The sequence below is a fragment of the Tamandua tetradactyla genome, chromosome 4 (assembly GCF_023851605.1).
Source record: "Tamandua tetradactyla isolate mTamTet1 chromosome 4, mTamTet1.pri, whole genome shotgun sequence".
NCBI classification, from domain to species: Eukaryota; Metazoa; Chordata; class Mammalia; order Pilosa; family Myrmecophagidae; genus Tamandua; species Tamandua tetradactyla.
In genome coordinates, this window is record NC_135330.1 from 196,452,213 (window position 1) to 196,462,029 (window position 9,817).

A 9,817-nucleotide genomic window follows, 5' to 3' on the forward strand; every position below is an offset into this window, starting at 1 on the left:
ACCCAGTTGCTGGTTTTATTTATGGCAGTGCAGTTGTGCACCATCATCACCCTTGGCTTGGGAGCAGGAAGCTTTCTGGAAAAATTACACCCCTTATCAGAAGAAGCTAATTGGTTTCTGTTAATGGCTCAGATACTCACCCCATCATGTGATTTTAATTTAGACCATTTTTCCACATGGTAATAGCAAAGTCCCCTGCACTCAGCATATAGCAGGTTGGAGTGTTTTCTTCAAAAGAAGCTTTAAATGAACAAAATGACACTGCATGCTGTACAAAGTGGACTCCTAGTGATTATTTACTTTCTCTACAGTCAAGGCCTCTGGTCTCCAGCCCTACACAAAGTTCTCTTGTTAAAACTTTGTTTTCCATGTTACTGTGAATTTCCTGCAAATAGGACTTTTCATTTTTTCTTTAGCTCTACCAAGAGCAAGAGAAGAAAAGAAGTAATCTTTCAAGTCTTATTGAATTGGGTAGGAAAGTCAATCATGGTGTGAATTTGGAAGAGAAGTTTGGCTTTTAAGGAAAGGCGGTTTGCAGAGTACAGGTGCAGAAAACTAGGAACGGCTAAGTCACATTTCAGTTCTCCTGGGGAAGCAGCTGAGAAATACTGCGCAAGTAGGCCACCTCCAGATGCCTCATCGTAGAAACTGCTGCAGGGGAAGGAGTCTGCTGGGCAGGACTTCCAACCGCCCTGGATCCCATGCCTGGTTTGGGGCGTTTCCTTATAAAAATAGAAGGATTTGGGAAGGATGGACTACAGGCAGCCTGTCCAAGGACACTGCCCATCTTCTCCACTACGGTCGGTTTCCTCCAAATTCCTTCTCAGAGTGCACTGATGAAAATGTTTTCCTGTTGGTGCCTTTCCTGATGCACAACAGGAAGCCACCAGAGGTAGAAGTGGAACATGCTGCACAGATCACTTCTGCAAGATGCCCGGGTTCAAACAGCTCGATTTGCCCAGTGGCCCATCAGAATCTGCACTGCAGCAAGCTGGATGGGTGAGATTCTGCCATTATTTTAAAAGAGGATTTTTCTATGTAATGACTTCTATGGCCACCCCCCCACCACCGCCTCTCTGTCTCATTATAACAATCCTATCTTAGAATTTTAAAACTCCTTAAATTCTTTCTAGAAGTAATTGATGGTAGAAATAATAATTCTCTTGTCCAGTCTATGCCCTAGAGTTTTTCTCTCTTGACTTAGGCAATAAGTTACAGTAATTCTTGACGAATTGCACGTCCTAAATGAACGATGAGAGTGAGAAGTGATGAGAAGTAGGGTAGAAAGGAATGTTTTACTTTGAGTCCTCTTGGTTCTGTTTGGAACAAAGATGACCTAAATGGTGATTCAGCTACAGTTAAAGTAATTCATGAGGGACCTGCATGAAAAAAACACAAGTTTTAAAACATTTCCGATCATGGGAGAGGTCTTCATATGGTGAATACTTAATTACATCTTTCACGTATTTCTTTGTGTCTTTTTTTTCCATTTTTAGTTTTTTTTTTTGATGTAGTATAAGCACATTGCTAAAAATAAAGTAATAAATAAGATCTGGCACATCATTGGCACATAATAAAGGGTTGTTGAATGAATCCTTGGACTGGAGAAGCAGGAGTGACAGCCCTTCCCACCCCAGCCCTCACTCCAGTTCCAAAGAATGTGTGTCCTTTATTTGGATAAGTTATCTTTCTATGCTCTCTATGTTACTGTTTCTTACTTTATCCATGTAACACATTTCTTTTAATTCCTCACTATGAAAGATGTGGATTTATCTCGAATAACTTATTCCAGTTTCTATCTCTCCCTTCCTCTCAATTTTTTTTTAATTAGAAAAGTGTGAGCTATAGAACAATCATGCATAAAATGCAGGATTCCCATAGACCACCTACTGTTAACACCTTGCATTGGTGTGGAGCATTTGTTACAGTTGATGACAGCACATTTTTATAATCCTGAAATCACCTCTAGTTTGTGGTTTAAGTAGAGGTTCACTTTTTGTGTTGTGCAGGTCCATGGATTTTTTTTTTTTAATATTCTTTCTAATACTGCATATACAATCTAAAATTTCCCTTTTAACTACAGTCAAATATACGATTCAGTTCTGTTAATTGCATTCACTGTGCTGTGGCCCCATCACCTGCATCCATCACCAAAACGTCTCCATTGTCTCAAACAGAAGTTCTGTTCATCCTTAAGCCTGACTTCCTTCCCACTTTTGACGGCTATTAATATAGTTCTGTTGCTTTCCTTTGTTACTTTGAATGTCTCATTTAAACTTCTATTTCTCGTTTTAACAAATTCCTATGTTCTATCTTGTCTTTCCACTATATTGGGTGAGGAAATTCGCATCCACCTCTTTCCCTCTTTTCCATGTGCTTCTCCTTTTTTTTTTTTTTTTTTTTTAAAGAGAGAGGGAGGAAGGGAAGGAAAGACAGAGAGAAGGAAGGAAGGATGGAAGGAAGGAAGGGAGGAAGAAAGGGAAACATCTTTAAACATTTTCTTGTTTTATTATATTTTGTTTGTTTGTTTGTTTTTTACATGGGCTGGGGCCGGGAATCGAACCGGGGTCCTCCGGCATGGCAGGCAAGCACTCTTGCCCGCTGAGCCACCGCGGCCCGCCCCTGTGCTTCTCCTTTTGAATAGTCAAGGTTAAGGATATTTCTGTTTTGGATTTATATTTAAGTTCTCAAGATTTTTTTTTTCTAAGCTATCTCTGAGTTGAAAAACAATAAATAATATGTATACAAGTCTAACTATGTGCATTATGTTTATTACCAAGCAAAATAGAATGCCAAAAATTATATTCCATTCCTCACAGGTCTTTCTCATGACCCTCGTGGCACGTGAAGGAGACAGTTCCCAGCATCCAAGGGAAATGGAGTTTCTTTTCTTCTACTTCCTCTATATGGTCAAAACCATGCCGCAGTTTACTTTGAAATGTATTTGGATATGGCTTTCTTATAGTTTTATAGTTTTTCTAGCCATTCTAATTGCTTTCTTCCCTTCCTGTTGAGAGCTGAAACATGCTTTTGTTTGTTTTTACTTTCACCTTTTTTATTTTTTTGCTAAGATAAGATAACACTGCAGTCATTGCATTACTGCTTGGAGTCCATCCTATTCCCTTTTCTTCCTGGAGTCCAGGGCTTCTATGTTCATTTAACTTGAACTGGTTGCTCCCCAGACATCCTGTCTAACTCTTATGCTGGGAAGCATTCTCACTGAGCTCCTGGCTTCGGTCCATTATTTCTCATATCCCATGACTTCCTTTTTCTTTACACTTGTTCTTCTCCTCAGAAAGCAAATATGGTAGGTAATGTTCACAGCCCTTAAATATCTAAAGATATTTTCATTGGCCTTCACACTTGGAGAAAATTTGGTTGGGTATGGATGTCTGGGTTCAAAATCATTTTTCCGCTGAGCTTAGATGCTATTGATCCATTGTCACCACATTTAGTACTGTTGATGGGACACCTTATGCCTGTCTGCCTCTCACTTTCTCGGTTTTGAGATGTAGAAGTTTTAGGGACCTCCTTTTCCTCAGTGTTGTGAAATTTTATGGCAATGCATCTACATAGTTGTTTGTTTGCTTTTTCATCCCTTCTAGGCTTTCTGCAAAGTCTTAAAATATAAAACACACACTCTTTTTTAGCTCTGGAAAGCTTCTGCTCTTATTTATTTTAGCCGTTTCCCTCTCTATTATTTTTTGTTTGTTTTTCTCTCCTTCTGGAATACCTGTTGTAATTCCTGTATTGTTCCTTACATCTTTTATGCCTCAGTCTTTCAGTTCTATAAAAGTATTTTAGAAGGTTTCCTTGACTTTAATCTTCCAAACTACTAGTACACATCAAAGGATTATTTTAAATTAACGTTTTCTTTCTAAGAATTCTTTGTGGTTCTTATGGTTCCTATTTCATAATGTCCTATTCTTGGTTAATGAACAAAACATTTTTCCTAAACAACTGAAGTGAGGTATAATTTACATTTTGCAAAATCCACCCAAAGCAAGTGTATGTCACTGATTATTAGTAAACTTTATAGAGTTGGTTAACCACCATCACCATCCAGTTTTAGGACATTTCCGTCCCCCAAAAGATCTCTAATGCCTATTTGCAGTCAATCTCTGCTCCCATCACAGCCCCAGGCAGCAGCTAATTTGCTTTTTGTCTCTATAGATGTGCATTTTCTGGAAATTTCATATAACAGAATTATACAATATGTCTCAATCTTTAACATCTATCTTCTTTCTGATTGAAAAAATATATATACAATATGTAGCCTTTCACGTCTGGTTTCTTTTATTTAGCATAATGTTTCTGAGGTTAATCCATGTTGTAACACGTTTTAGGAGCCAATCTCTTTTTATGGCTGAATAGTATTCCATCGTATGAATATGCCACAATTGTTTATCCATTCATCAGCTGATGGATTTTAGATTATTTCCAGTTTCTGACTATGATAAATAATGACTAAGCCTGTTATGAACACTTGTATATAAGTCTTGGAGTGGACATAGATCTTCATTTTCTTAGGTAGATATCTAGTAGTCAATGTACTGGGTGGTGGAAAGTTTATGCTTAACATTTTAAGAAATTGTACAATTTTGCATTCCCATCAGCAATGTATGAGATAGCTAGGACCCTCTTCGATGTCCTCAGCATATATATGCATCTTTGCATATGCATGAAGCTTTCTGATCCTCTAGGGATATGTGGGAGCTTATCACGGTGCATGATCCCATCTGACTCTCCATTGCTTACCCCACGCACCGTTCGTTGGACTTCCCCATTCGTTTGCCACTAAGATGGCCATTGTTCCGACAGTGCCCTTGAGTATGAGGATTATCCACATTCTACCCACGTGGAATGAAACCCTGGTGGCAAAGCTGCTGGTGCTCACAGCTTGCTCCTCCCCAGGAGACCTACCAGGTGAACAGGCACAAAATGCCACAAACTCCCAGTGCCATTGCACCAGGGCCAGTCATCTTTCTTGAATAAGAACTTATCAATTTGTCATTTGTCTTTGGTTGGTTTCCACAGTCATAAAATGGCCATTTTTGACAATTTTGTCCAGTTTTACGATTCATTTTGCGTAGGATTGGCTGAGCTCCTCACTTCCCCATTTGAGAAGTCTCACCTCTAAATATATCATTAAAGATATTAAAGCTTTTTTAAGTTATTTCCTGCTCCCTCAATAATTTGTTACTTCTGTGGTAATGTTTTTATGTAGCTTTATCTTGATATATTCCTTTCTATTTTTGTCTTTCTTGTCATCTTTCATTACCTGCACTTATTGAGACAGTAGAAAATTAGCTTTTCTTTTTCCTCTCCCTGTATCTACCTACCTTGCTTCCTTCCTTTTCTCTCTCTCTGTCTCTCTCTCACACCCCCACACTCATTCCATCAGTTTCTTTTTTAAAAAGTTTGTGCTAGTATTATTTTCTGACCCCCTTCTCCTGCACCATCATTCTTTTTTCAACTCAACTGGTTCATTCCCAAACACATAAAAATGCAATTATTTCTCCTATCCTAAAAAAGAAAAATAAATCTTATAATTCCAGTCCCCTTTCTATCCACTATCCCACTTCTTTATTTTCCATTGTAGTAGCAAATTGAAAGTTTTGGGGTACTCTGTGTTCACTGTCTCCAATTTTCTAATTGACTTTTCTCTCATTTTCTTTTAAATTCCAGTCAAGATTTTGCCCCATCATTGTACTGAATCTTCTCTATTCATGGTCATCTCTGATATCCATAGCACTAATTGTAATAGTTAATTCTCAGCTTTCACATTGCATTGGCCCTTCAGCATGATTTCAATAATTGACCAACTCGTTCCTCCGTAATATACTTTGCCAATCTTTTGGTTTCACTTCTACTTTAGGACATATGGCTGCTCCTTCTCCCTCTCCTTTCTTTTTTGTCTCTTCTCCTTTACCTTTTCAGTTTACGATGCTTCCAGGCTCTGCCCTTAGATCTTTTCCATTTAAACTCATTTCTTAAGTGACCTCATTTGGTTTCTTGGCCTTAAATATCAACTATGTATTGATGACTCATAAATATGTATCTTCAGTGTTCTTCAGTTTGGACCTCTTCCCTGAATTGACTTTCATGTCCAACTACCTACCTCACAGCGTCATAGGCATATGGAATTCCAAGTTCAAAGCCTAGCGTTTTATGCTACCTCCACTTCCCCCCACATCTGTTACCCCAATATTTTTTCCCATATTAGTTGATGGCAGCATCTTTTTTTCTAATTGCTCTGGCCAAAAAAACCTTGTCTTCTTTGAGTCCTCTCTTTCTTCAAAAATACCCATCTAAATAATCAGAAAATCCTGTTGGCCTCATCTTCAAAATGTATCCAAAATTTAACCACTTTGCTTCACCTCAGATGCTATGACCCAAGTTTGCCATTTTGCATCTGTAATATTGCCTCTCCCCAACTCCTGGAATCTCTTCTGACCAACACTGCCAGAGTGAGGCTGTATGCTGGTTTGAAAGGATGGATGTACCCTAGAAAAGCTGTGTTTTAATCCTAATCCCATTTTGTAAAGGCAGCCGTTTCTTCTAACCCCTATTCAGTATTGTATGTTTGAAACTGTAATCAGATCATCTCCCCGGAAATGTGATTTAATCAAGAGTGGGTGTTAAACTGGATTAGGTAGAAGCATGTCTCCACCCATTTAGGTGGGTCTTGATTAGTTTTTGAAGTCCTATAAAAGAGGAAACATTTTGGAGAATGAAAGAGATTCAGAGAGAGCAGAGCAGAACGACATAGCCACGAGAAGCAGAGTCCATCAGCCAGCGACCTTTGGAGATGAAGAAGAAAAGTGCCTTCTGGGGAGCTTCATGAAACAGGAAGCCAGGAGAAGAAGCTAGCAGATGAGGCCGTGTTTGCCATGTGCCCTACCAGGTGAGAGAGAAACTCTGACTGTGTTCATCATGTGCCCTACCCCTTGAGAGAGAAACCGTGAACTTCATCAGCCTTCTTGAACCAAGGTATCTTTCCCTGGACACCTTAGATTGGAAATTTCTATAGACTTGTTTTAATTGGGACATTTTCTCGGCCTTAGAACTGTAAACTAGGAACTTATTAAATTCCCCTTTTTAAAAGTCACTCCGTTTCTGGTATATTGCATTCCGGCAGCTAGCAAACTAGAACAGGGAGGAAATACTACATCACGTCATGTTACTATTTTGCTCAAAACCCTTCAATTGCTTCCATACAGCTCGAGTATGGGCCAACATTTTTATCGCCCTACAGTTGCCTTTGAGGCCCTATGGGCTGTGGTCTCTGGTCACCTCCCTCCCCTCTTCTTCCACTGCTCTCTCTTGCTCACTTCTCTCCTGACACCTTAATCTCCTTGCAGTTCCGAGAGCACACCGAGCAGGTCTTGTCTCATGGCCTTTACCCTTGCCATTCTCTTTGCAGGGAGCCATCTTCTCCTTCAACCTGGTCATGTCTTTACCGAGCACCACCTTCCCTTCTCACTTGTGTCAGTTGGGGCTCTCTAGAGGAACAGAACCAACAGGAGAGAGCTGTAAATATGGGATGGGTGAATGTTTCTCACAACTGTGGGCATGGAAGAGCCCAGAATCTGCTGGGCAGGCTGTGAAGCTGGCAGCTCTGATGAAGGGTCTGGATGAACTCCACAGGAGAATCTCACTGGCTGAAGAAGCAGTGAAAGAGTCTTCTCCCTTAAAAGCCTTCTACTGATTGGATCATCTCATTTGGGAGACACACCTTGGTTGATTACACATGTAATCAGCTACAGATGCAATCAACTGACTGATGATTTAATACACCAGCCTTCTTGTTTATCAACCAACCATGAAATACCCTTGCAGCAATGGTCAGACCAGTGCTTGCCTGGCCAGATAACTGGGCACAACCACTTGGCCAAGTTGACACCAGAACCTAACCATCACACCACTGTATTTTAAAATGCATTTCCTAAATATTTCCCAGCCTAACCCACTTCCTTGCTTAATATATTTCCAAAAGCACGTGTTATTCTCTAATACATTACATAATGTATCTGTTGTTTATTTTTTGTCCTGACACTTCACCCTATATTGTAAGCTCTGAGAGGGTAGTAATTTTTTTATCTGTTTTGCTCACTGCAATATTTCCAATACCTCATAACAGTGGTATGGCAAATAGTAGACGTCTAATAAATATTGACTGAAGCTATTTAATGAGTTACTACACATTACTAATGTGAAAGAAAAAGTACCAAAATCACTATCTCAGGATGGTTTTTTGAACTCAGCCCACGTCACTATCAAGAATTTGATCTGGGTATGTCTTGTCAGTATTAATGGGCCACCCTTGGGCTCTGATATGCACAGTGGGCAGCAGGATGGGCCCAGATGGACAGCCTGCCAGCCGAAGGGTGCACAGCAGCTGAGCCCCCAGGGCTTCAGCCCACCCCTGCTGCACCTTTTGTAGCCAGCAGCGCACAAGTCCGGGCAGTGAGCAATCATGATGTGGTTGCCTCAACTTATTTGATCACCCCCTCAATGAGTTACAGTCACTGCACAGGTCAAGGGGCAGTTAAGCCATGCAGTGTGGCTCACTCACCGAGAACACAGGGAGGCTCAGAACCCATGGCAGATACTGTCCTGGCAGCAATAGCAGAGACACTTGGGAGAAGTGGTTGCACTCAGCATATTTTTTTAAAAAGAGCTTATGGGATCCTGCAGGATTTTGCTATCATTATTAAATGTTGATATTTAGAAAATATTCTCCTCATAAATTAAGTTTGTTGTCCCACTCTTCTGTGTTTAGTGTAGATTAAGCTTTTAATAAATATTTCATGACAAGAATGAAATCAGCCTAAATGTTCACCTTATTATCAATATGTCAATATTATTCTCAGCAAAGCCGTGTAGTGCACTACAACCACTGTTCTTTTTTCATGGAGCCTTTTGTTTCTGCATAGGTTAGTAATTGCTTCATTTCTTGTTTGCTTACTCATCTAACTACCATCACTAACTCCTACCTGACTTCTCTACCAGAAGTTTAACTCTCCTGGCAAAGCACCAAGGCACATGATGTAATCCTTCAGATTTGTGCTCTTAGAGGGACCCATTCCTGGGCCCTGTCCTGCCCCAGCATGGACACATTCCTCTCTGGGCTTCTCCTACAGCTGTTTTCTGGGTTTCTCTTTGTGTGGAGCTGCAGTGGGCTCTCGGTTCTGCTCCATTGGTGTGTCTACACTTCACTAACGCTATGCTGTCCTCATTACTGTAGCTTTATAGTAAGTCTTGAAGGTGGGAAGTGTCAGTCCTCCCACTCTGTTCTCCTTCAGTGTTGTGTTGGTGTATCTAGGTCTTTTGCATTTCCCTGCACATTTTAGAATCAGATTGTCAATATCTATAAAACACGTCACTCCACTTACTTAGATACTCTTTGATTTTTTCATAAGAGTTTTGCACTTTTCTGCATATAGATCCTGTATATATTTTGTTGGATTTATACCTATACCTAAGTATCACATTTTCAGGGTGCTAATGTAAATGATGTTATTTTTAAATTTCAAGTTCCAACTGTTCATTCTGGTGATTGGAAAACAGCTGACTTTTGATTAGTTACCCCTTGTACCTGGCAATATTGTTATACTTGTTTATTGGTTTCAGGAGTTTTGCTCATGTGTGTATCAACCGGCGGTGGGGGGGATTTTCTAGATAGACATATCATATGTAAATACAGTGTTTTAATTTTTCCTTTCCAATCTGTATACCGAACTATGTTGAATAAGAGTTGTCTTAGTTTGCCAGAGGTATTATCACAAATACCACAAATTGGTTTTGGCTTAAC